The following is an 11219-nucleotide window of genomic DNA, read 5'->3' on the forward strand; positions in this document are numbered from 1 at the left end:
AATGCCTATTATTTTTATAGACAAATCTAGTACCTCGTTAGTACTGGATTAAGTAAAAGAAGGAATGTACTTAATAAATTAGTGGGCACAAAGCAAAATCAAAGTGCATAAACATGAAAATGCACGCACACACAGAGTTCTACCTCTTGACCTCAGTGGTGTCGTAACTAAAAACCTCACAAGACATTGAAGACGGCTCAATTTTGATCTGTAGTCACTTAGTTCTGGCAAAAGAGCCGTAGTCAGCTTCCAATTTCTCGGCAACTTGCTTTCATGATTCTGATTTTATGGTGTTTAAGAGTTCGGTTATATCTTACAATTTGCAATTTAAAACATTATCTACTCACCCATTGCACACGTATTTCTTATGCATGAAAATAGGAAACTTTCAAAGCAGATAGTGGCGACTCTCTCAGGATTTTCCAAAAATAGAATAATCTATGAAGCTCTGAGGCTAAACAGCTTCAATCTTTCTGCAAAATGCTAGCTAAGTACACATAACTCAAGCAGTTCTTCCTTTGGAGCAGCAGAAAATGAAAGTGTTACTTGGATTTTCTGGCAGAAGTTATCTGAACATCTACCTGGTCAAAGCATCATTTAGGACAAAAGACTGTCACTGGTGCCATATTCATAGTGTCAAAATCTAGGCAGTATAATGGAAATGTATGCAAGTCTCCTTAATCCTGGGATCACAATGAATCGGCGCTCTTCCCTAAGTGAATTATGCACAGATATTAATTCATTCCTCTCTGTATTCTCTCTTCTTTCCTCATGCAATGCTCGCCTTGGTTCGTTTTTCCTCTCCATGGTCTGCACATTTTTTCAAGTCCTACAAGAAAAGAGGACCCAGACATAGCCAGTGATCCAGGCAGAGCACTTAGAATTGTATTATTAGCATTATTCAGCATTTGGTTCATCTCTGCAAATGCCGTTCAGGATCTGCATGATTCCAGCCCCGCGAGCTCCATTACAAAAGCACAGCCCATCAAAGCAAGTTGCCGGAAAAGCCTCAAGCACACTTAATATAAAAACCAACCCATACCCTGCAGGTAAAATAGTCCAGGCAGCACAAAATAAAAATAAAAAAATAAAATAAAAACCATTTTTGAAATTATTTTTCCACAAGGGAGAGCAATTCTCTGTGAATTGACTTACGGGCCATGACATAAAACCCCAAAATGAAAGAAAGAACAGGAAAAAGAGGAAGACCCCTAGGCACAGACAAGTGTCCTGTTCTTTCTCCTGTCTCCTGAACCCCTTTGGAGTCTCCACCAGCAAAGGAAGGCAGCCTGACCTGCAGCCCTGTTTCGAGCAACACAGAGACTGGAGATCTCTCCTACAAGGTTTCACCCGCTAACTCCACTGAAGACCCCCTCAGACCAAGAAAAATTTTTCTCACAGGAGAGTTTGAGAGAGTCTATGAGTTCATGCTCAAAGTGAATTTCCTAATTTCCTCTCTGGGCAAATACCAGGGTATTTATTTCTCTTACGTAATTTCCAGGGAGTCCGCTATGTGACCCGACTTCTATTCTGTTGGTCTACTGAGGGACCTTACCGTCAAACGGTCACCCTTGCTGAGAACGTACCCAAGGACTGATATATGACTGCAAAGGAACTTAACAATTCCTGGAAGGAAAAGGGTTAAGAGCCAGTAAAAACAGCATAAATTTACACATGACCTAGTACGATTACACTTTTATTCTCTTCCTTGCAAGGAACAACAATGGCAACATCTATAACTAATACTTCTGGTCTAAAAAACCGTCGCAACAACCTTCTGGTTCGAAAGGATCTCTAGACAGAGAGATGCACTTGCTGGTGATTGTTCTTTCAAAGGGATCTAAAGGGTTCATTACATCATGGAAAAATAATCTCAACTATTGGGAGCAGAGAGCAGCCTTGTGTGATCGGCTTGTGATGGCCTGATTCTGGCTGACAAGTTCTAGAATTACAACAGTTTTGTCCCGATTTTAACCTAACTGCGAGGATGGGGAATGGCTTCAATAGCCAAAGGATTTGACTTCAGAAAGAATTATGAGTAGAGAAAAGCCAACAAACAAACAAACAAAACCAAAATAAAAAACGGTCCTGGAGAAAAAGAGGGGACATGCATTTGTTTTCCCTTATAGATGAGATCAAATGCTCCAAAGAGTGAATGAGCCAGATGCTGCAGTCCTCTAGGTCCTAATCCTGCAGTGGAGGCTTCCCTATGGGAGCAAACTAGTTGTAAACTGAGGTCTCTGTAGAGGGTCCGGGTTGGGGGGGGAGGGGCGTGGCGATAGAAAGTGGGCGGGGCTAGACTAACCCCCGCTCCCCATCTCTTTTAACTCCCTCCCCGCCCAACAGTCCCCTTTCCTGTTTTCCCTTTCTCCTCTAGGAATTTTCCATCAGCTGGAGAGCAAGGACATCAGTTGTCACACTGATGGGAAAAGTTGCACGTTTGCACTTGGCCATGACTACATCTGGGTGACCATGTATTTGCGTATGGAGCCCACTGATGAGTGGCACTGCAGGGGCATGTCCCACCAATGTCCCTCTCTTCTCTTCCTCCTCCGTCCTCCGCCTTCCTTGCGGTTCCTATACAAACGTCTCAAGGAAAAACCTTTATGACGCTTCCTGGCAACGGAGCTCAAATATCTAGATCAGCAGATATCTGGAAGAGGTGGTCTTGGGGACTTTTCAATACAGTTAATTGTACTAGAAGTACTAATGAAGGATTCAATTAAAATGAAAAAGGTAGCAACCCAGGGAAAAAAAATGAGACATTTTGAGATAGTGTCCTTGGGAGATTTTTTCCTTTAAATATCAGCTTTTCAAAAAACGTGATCCCTTGTGTAGAATTTTACTTTTTTTTTTTTTTTTTAAGATTTTATTTATTTATTTGACAGAGAGAGACAGAGCGAGAGAGGGAACACAAGCAGGGGGAGTGGGAGAGGGAGAAGCAGGCTTCCCCATGGAGCAGGGAGCCCGATGCGGGGCTCCATCCCAGGACCCTGGGATCATGACCTGAGCCGAAGGCAGACGCTTAACGACTGAGCCACCCAGGCGCCCCTAGAATTTTACTTTAAAATCCCCTTTATTTTGTCCATGAAAACAATATCGGATTGAGCATTTTGATGGGAGAGGATCTACATCAAGAAAAGGAACCAGAGCAAAGATATGTGATTTATATGCAAATGTCCCTCTATTACAAGACCCCTAGAAAATGAAAACCTTTTCCTGAAATCAGGGCCTTTCTGATATTTTAAATCAAGGATATCACCCTTTCCACTGTTCTGGAACAAGGGATCTGTAAAGTTGCAGCACACAGGCCAAATCTGGCTCACCATCTATGCAGCTCCTGAGCTAAGAATGATTTACAGTTCTTAATTGTAGGCCGAAAAAATTGAAAGAATAACGTTTTGGGACACTTGACTATTTTATAAAATTCAGATTTCTATCTTCATTAGTAAAGTTGTAACTGGAACGTAGCCACACTCATTAGCTTGCAGATTGTCTATGACTGCCGCTTCTGGGCTAGAAAAACTGAGTTGAGTAGAAGAGACAGAGCCCATATGTGGCCCACAAACCCTAGAATACTGACTCTCTGGCCCCTTACGGAAGAAGTTTGCTGACCACTGGTCCAGAATACTGCTATGGGCATTAGGCCAAATTGAGTATAAAGGGTATGAAACCATTCCTCAGCTCTAGTACTAGCAGGTTGAATACATTTAATGGTAGGATTTATTTAACTGTTGGTGCCTCCTTGTTAAAATGGAGAGAAAATGCTCATAGATTTATTTTTAGGATTAACCATATATGGAATATAAAATATGTATTCAAACAATAAATATTTTCTGTTCAAACTAATTATAGTTGACATATGTTGATCAAGTTCACTTACATGTCAAAATTAAGTGTCTTCCAAGTAGACCCCTAAAATAAAATTAAGGTTACTGTTTATATCAATCCTTAAAAAAATCAGTGAACGTCAACACTGATTCTGTGGAGACTGATTTTTGCACATCTATAGCTAGCCTGTTTTAGGCTTGCAGATCCATAGCGGACCTGAGAGTCTGTGAAACTATCAGATGAGTTTTTCCCTTTGAGTTGTTTCAACTCAGGGAATCTTGAATTTGATCTCACTAGCAATTGTTAAGTGTTGCATGTAAGGGTATTTAGTGATTGAGAAATATATTTTAAAAACCCACAATAAATAATAGAAGAAAATGGATTATATTTTGCAAAAATGAAACTGTGTCCTGAAAAATGTTTAAGGACTTTGAATTTTGAATGCAGATTATATCATATGATTCCATTTCTTTGAGAAAACAAAAATCTTTATATTTAAATCAGTTTCCAAATCTGAACCTCTTTCTATATCTGTCTTTAGTGCTGGGATTAGGCTGTGGTAAAGAAGGCACTACACACCTCAAGTATGAATTTTAAGAGGTACAGAAAAACAACAACAACAACCCAGTAATCAAGATAAGCAATAGTTTAATGCATAATTTTTTAAAAAATAAGAATGCAAAATAATCCATGATTAACAAGGTAGGTCAAAATTGTTATATATATTCAGATTTGTTGGAGTTGCCTGCAATAGAAAAACTCAAAATATCAATACATTAAAAAAATACAAACCTATTTCTCTTCTATGTAAGAACATCTGGAGACGGGTACTCCGCAGACAGTATGCTGGGGGCCCCAATGTAGTAGATGTGATTATAATTTTTTATTTTCTTATGTTTGTATATTGGCATTTTCTCATTTTTCTCTAAATATTTATTATTTATTAATAAAGAACAAGACCTAGTACACTGTATAGTTTTAAGACTAAAACGAAGATGCCATTCCTTTTTTATTAAGAGTTTGTCTTCTTTATTAAGACCAAGACGGCATTTTGATCCTTCATTTGCGGAGGTGACAACAGAGAATACTGGGTAAATGCTCTCCCGGTGCAGGCAGCCTTTGCAATCATATTTCCACACTCACTAGGGAAGAAACATTATATCTGTCTAGAAACACAACTAAATCATTCATATAATATTTTGTTGTTTAGCTGTTAAATGAGTGAATGCAGAAATTGTTCTAAGCCAATAGAAGTTCACTGGTGAGGCTGGAGGAAAACTCCTCCCTGGGATTAACAAGAAAAAATAAAAAGCAGAATGCACATTTTTAATACAATGCAATGTGCACCTTTACCACCCTACTTCACAGAAGGCAAATCCTGGTAAATTCCTTCAAGGAACAGAAGTACAAAGTCACCAAAACTTGTTCCCACTAGGAATTTCTAAGAATTAATAGGAGTTTGGTCTTTTCTCCCCAAACGCCACTAGACATGCCTATAAGCCTAATTTAATCCTATTCTGTAAAAGTTACATTGTCTGTTTATTTTAATATCAGAAGCTCAGTATTAAAGAAATAGGGCTTTGGACTTCCGCTCATTTGAATACTTCCTTTAAAAGGGAGAGAGGCAGGGACACATACTCCTAGCGTTAACCCTCCTGCCCCTGGTTTGTCATCACGCTATTAATAATATGAAATGCTAAACCCACAGATTGACTCTGAGAACCAGATTCTAACATGTGAAAGTCTTCCTGAAACTATTGATTTCCAGAGAGCTTGTGTCTGATAGGCTTGTCACCTGACATTGATTTTCCTTAACCCAATTAGAAAGTAGAATAACAGCTGTGCTTCCAGAGACCAATTTAGCCCTTCAAAACATGTGGCATGGAGAAAACGTTCAGAATTACCTCTAGGAATCAATGAAAGAAAAACACAATAGGGAGAAAAATCAAATATGATACTGTTGGGATTTAAAAACTAATAAATTATTGCATTTCCTGAGAAATTGTAGGAAGAGAATTCATCAAACATTAAAAAGAAATAAAGCCAGCCCATGGATTTCCATGGAATTTTGAGTTTTAGAATCTACTCCAATGAAATTGTAATAGGGATACTAATTCTCTCAAACAATATAGGATCCTCCCCCCCCCACATCCTTTATATTTAGTTCAATTATTTTTTATTTTAAAAAAGTGATACTAGTGATCTTTGGGGTTCAATATTATTCATCAAAAACCCACGGATAAAAATCAGTGATCTTATTTTATCCTGTTTTAATATTGTACAAACATGGAAGAGGGGGTTGAACAAGATTTTCCTTGCGATTCTGTCCAAAGGTATTTTTCTGTGATCTCTCTGGCCAAACTAAAATGGCAGAAATTTTACCTTATGTTATTGGCCCTCTTAACTTCGTCTACTAGAAATAAAATTGTTATAATCTTTGTTCAAAACTTCTGCATGAATGTAAGTCCTCTGAGAGTCATATAATTTAAATGATTAAGATGTAAACTCAGTTAAGTATGAGCTACTACCTTAGTTCTCCATGACCTGGGTGGTTTCAGTCCTATGACACTCAATATGACATCAATATATATTTCTTTGTTTTTGTGCAGTTACTTTAATCTGATGAGCTCTGAAGGTTGATATAAAGGTGCTGTTACTATTATTACTATTATTATCATAATTATCATTGTAGTTTCCAGTTCAGAGAATATTAAGCTAAAGACCACCCCTTCCTTTCTTCATGGTCAGTAATTGTATGTGAGTTTAAAAACCATGATGTCCTGTCTTTCCAACACAATGTTCTTGTAGGACTATGGATTTCCTTCATACAGTCTCCTGGAAAAACTAATTAGATGGCAGCTATCATTGCAAACACACAAAAAATAAGAATATAGTGCATTTGATGCTTTTAAGAGTGTTCCCTTTGTAATTGTTTGTAAATAGCATACTAACAAGTTTTTGTGAGCCTCTCTCTTGTTCATGTTATAATAATCAACAAATGCACCGTAGCTACCCAATAAACAGCAACTTTAATATACACTAAATATAAGTACAACCCTCGTCCAAATATTACAATTGAACTTACAATGACAACCACAAGTTATGCATCAGAGTTTTGTTTACATCATAAAGGCCTCATTCTCAATACCTCTAAGAGTATACATTGAACATTTTTCATTAATCAATACAATAATGCATGCCCTAATACACACCCAAACATAGCTTTACAAATAGTTAATGCATTCATTGAAAAACCCATTATCTCACTTGAATCCATCACCCTTTCTCTTTACAATACTTTCAATGAAAAATAAACTTCTCTAGTTTGTATATGCTACTGATTGATTGAAAATCTCCCTATTAGATTTTAGCATCGCTTAACTACGTGCTCTGTAATAGCAAATTTTAAAAGCATGAAAAGTAAATTCAAAAATCAAATTTAGGGGCACCTGGGTGGCTCAGTCGGTTAAGCCTCTGACTCTTGATTTCCGCTCAGGTCATGATCTCAGAGTCATGAGATCAAGCCCCGCATCGGGGCTCCGTGGAGCCTGCTTAAGATTCTCTCTCTCTCCCTCTCCCTCTGCCTCCTCCCCCTGTATGCATGTACACTCTCTACCTGCCCCCTCCAAACAAAACAAAACAAAACAAAAAAGTTTAATTTTTTTCAGAGATTTTATTTATATATTTGAGAGAGAAAATGAGAGAGAGAGAGAGAGCACATGAGATGGGGGGAGGGTCAGAGGGAGAAGCAGACTCCCTGCTGAGCAGGGAGCCCGATGTGGGACTCAATCCTGGGACTCCAAGATCATGACCTGAGCCGAAGGCAGTCGCTGAGCCACCCAGGCGCCCAAAAAACAAGTTTAAAAGGACTTTGTTTTAAAAGGATATCCCAAGCCAAGGCAGGACCAAATCCATTAAGATCAGTTCCCTTCTCCCCAAAAAAGAGTGGACACGGAAAGGTCCACTGGAGAGGTAATCAATCACAATCCAGGGTAGATACAGGGAGATGGGGCTGACTTTAACTGAAAAGACCAGTTTTGACATGAAAAGCAAATAGGTGGGGAAAAAAAAAAATCAAACCCATGAATGGAAAAAAAATAAAAGTTAAACTATCATGAAGACAAACAAATGTATGATTAAAAATCGTGTCCCTCAGTTGATGGCCCTTTAGCTCCAGCACCAACCCACAGCAGCGAGGTAACCAAAGTTTGAGAAAAACCTCAGCTCCAAACAGACTCTTGTCCTCTAGCTCAAGTACTCAACTCAGCCTCTTTTACTACACTTTAATGCCAGATCCTAAAAAGCTTGTGAAATAGTATACAGACCCATGGGCCAGGACGGAGTCCCAACACACTTTACACATTTGCCTTCGACAGTTGGTTGTAATCTAGGACCAAACAGAGAGAGAGGGAGAGCGAGCGTGTTGAGTCAGAGGCTTTTTCTCCTTGGTATATTTACATGACTAGTCAGATGTTCTTCCTGAGCCGAAATGGTGATCTAGCCACTTCTTTCTGGATCTTCACAATTAATGTTTCCATGGCAGATAAAATTAGTTCTTTTATTGAATTGTGTGAGCACCCCCTACTACTCACAGAAATTAGATGTGTTCATTTCGAAAGCTGGGGGTTTTGGAGGTTTGGGGGTTTTTTGGTTTTGTTTTGTTGTTGTTGTTGTTTTGTAATCTGGGTTTTTTTTAAATTGGTGAATTCTTACGAATTCAAGAACACCCAGCCATGCTGGCTGATGTGACTTTCAACATGGTCACATGCCTCCGAGGGACTTCGGGAGTGTCCGACGACCCCATTATATTTTCCTGGTCCATTCACACTCCCGGGCTCTGAAAGGGGTCCTGGAGTCATTAACAGCTCCACTCAAACCTGGAACAACCGCTTCATTCTCAGCTGATTCCCTTGCTTCTCATCAAGAAATGGAAGCAGAGATAAGGGTACCTCCTCCACCTCTAGGTCCCTGCACGCACCTGCGTCTTCATCCCCACCTGGACATGCTGTTCTCCCTCCGGGTCTGTAGCTGGAAGATCCCCTCCTTCCTCTTGTAGACTGGGTGCCGCCCCTTCTCATCTCATCTATTCAAGGCCTCTTCTTTATTTATCCGCTCTCTCCTACATTGTCTATTTTTTCCTCTCTATGGGATCGTTCCCATCTGCTCATAAGCATGCTGAACTACCTCCCACTAACAAAAGAAAGAAAAATACAAAGAAGGAAATTAAAAAGAAAGAAAGAAAGCTTCCTTTGACCCTGTACCTTTCTCCAGCCGCTACTTCATTTATCTCTTCCCCTTTTTATCAGAACTTTTCAAAAGGTGTCCCTGTTTTCTCCCCCCAAATTCTCCATCGAGTCTCCTTGAGTCAGGCACGCCCCCAGCCATTCTTAAACGCCCCGCCCCCATCAACTTCGTTTCCTCACACTTGGCCTCCAAGCAATATTTGACAATCACTTGCTCACTTTTTTTTTTTTTTTTACTCGGCTAAGAAACCACTCATCTGTCTTTTCTCCTACCTCACAGGACAGCTCCTTTTTCTCTCCCTTTAATGACTTTTATTTGTTTCAACCTCCCCATGTTGCAGTGTCCCTGGCTCTGGGACCATCCAACACCCCTCCCTGAGTCTACACTCAATTCCTGGGGGATCTCGAGCAAGCCTGTGCCTTTATAGACCTATCTATGCAGAGGGCTTCCAAATTTCCATTCTCAGGTCTGACCTTCTCCCACAGCTTCTCCAAACCCTCATATACAACCTCCTACGGTTTTCTCTACTTGGGGACATCCAATAGAGCATTTGAAACACATCGTGGTCCAAACTGAACTCTTAAGTTTTGCTTCTCCCCCAGGCTCTCAAACTTGTTTCTGCTCCAAGACCTCTGCACTGGCTTGGAACTCTGTTTCCCCAGCTAGCCACATGGTTTACTTTCTCTCTTCTAGATTTTTGAGCGAATGGTACCTTCACTGAGAGGCCTTCTCTGACTACTCTACCTAAAATGGCACCCATCACTCTCTGCACAGGTATATTCCTTTATTTTATTTTATTTTATTTTTTTATTTTTTTTAAAGATTTTATTTATTTATTTGAGAGAGAGAGAATGAGAGACAGAGAGCATGAGAGGGAGGAGGGTCAGAGGAAGAAGCAGACTCCCTGCCGAGCAGGGAGCCCGATGCGGGACTCGATCCCTGGACTCCAGGATCATGACCTGAGCTGAAGGCAGTCGCGTAACCAACTGAGCCACCCAGGCGCCCTATTTTATTTTATTTTTTTGCATAGCAACTTAACTGTGCCTGGCATTAAACTATGTTTGGTTTGTTTGTTTTTTTCATTTGTTTGTTTTACTTCTGTCTCTCCTACTAGATTGCAAGTTCCTAGAAAGATCATTTTTTTCTGTTTAGTTCATTATTACCTTCACAATGTCTATGAATGACCAGACATGAGGTAGGTGTTCAATACATGAATACATGAATTAGTGAATGTTAGAAAAATGAGGATTGCAATGGAAAATTTTTATCTCACTGACTGCATTAATTCTAGTCCTGGCAAATAAATAGAAGGATGAGAGATGACAGATAGATAGATGATAGATAGATAGATGATACATAGATAGATAGATAGATGATAGATGATAGATAGATGATAGATATAGGTAGAAAATAGATAATGATAGATGCTAGATAATAATAGATAATGATAGATAGATGACAGATAAATAATGATAGATGATAGATAAATAATGATAGATAGATGATAGATAAATAATGATAGATAGATGATAGATAAATAATGATAGATAGATGAAAGATAGATAATGATAGATGCTAGATAATGATAGATAGATAAGCTACAGGGAAAGGAAGGCAAGGAGAGAGGGAAAAAGTAAAACTCATCAAAAAATAAAACCATGGTTTAGAATGAGGGTTATTGTTCATTGCAACAAACTCTGGGTAAAGATGTACAAATAGAAGATAAGGATCATGTTTGGGTTCTGCTACTTAATAATTACATGACTGTGGGCAAGGTGTTTTCTGATTCTTAGCATTTCATTGATAAAGTTGTGAGAAGAAGTACATAGAAGATATTTCTGTTACAAAATTCTGTGAGCTGCATCTCAATTTACGATGACATCATGCCTCCAAGGGAGGCGTGTTGGAACATGATGACATGGATTTGAATATTAAGAATGGATACTTTTTTTTTCCAGACAATAAAAATAGAGATGGGCACCACGCACTGGCCACGTACTCTTTGCGCTAAGTATTGTCTTACGTGCTTTTGCATGCCGTGAGTCATTCAGTTGTCACAACAGTTGTACCCCTGTGTAACACATAAGGAAACGGAGTTTGAGAACTTCGTGTGAGGACACACTACTAGAAATCCGCAGAGCTGG

Source organism: Leptonychotes weddellii, chromosome 15 (genome assembly GCF_054177405.1).
Source record: "Leptonychotes weddellii isolate Sample4059 chromosome 15, ASM5417740v2, whole genome shotgun sequence".
Classification (NCBI taxonomy): Eukaryota; Metazoa; Chordata; class Mammalia; order Carnivora; family Phocidae; genus Leptonychotes; species Leptonychotes weddellii.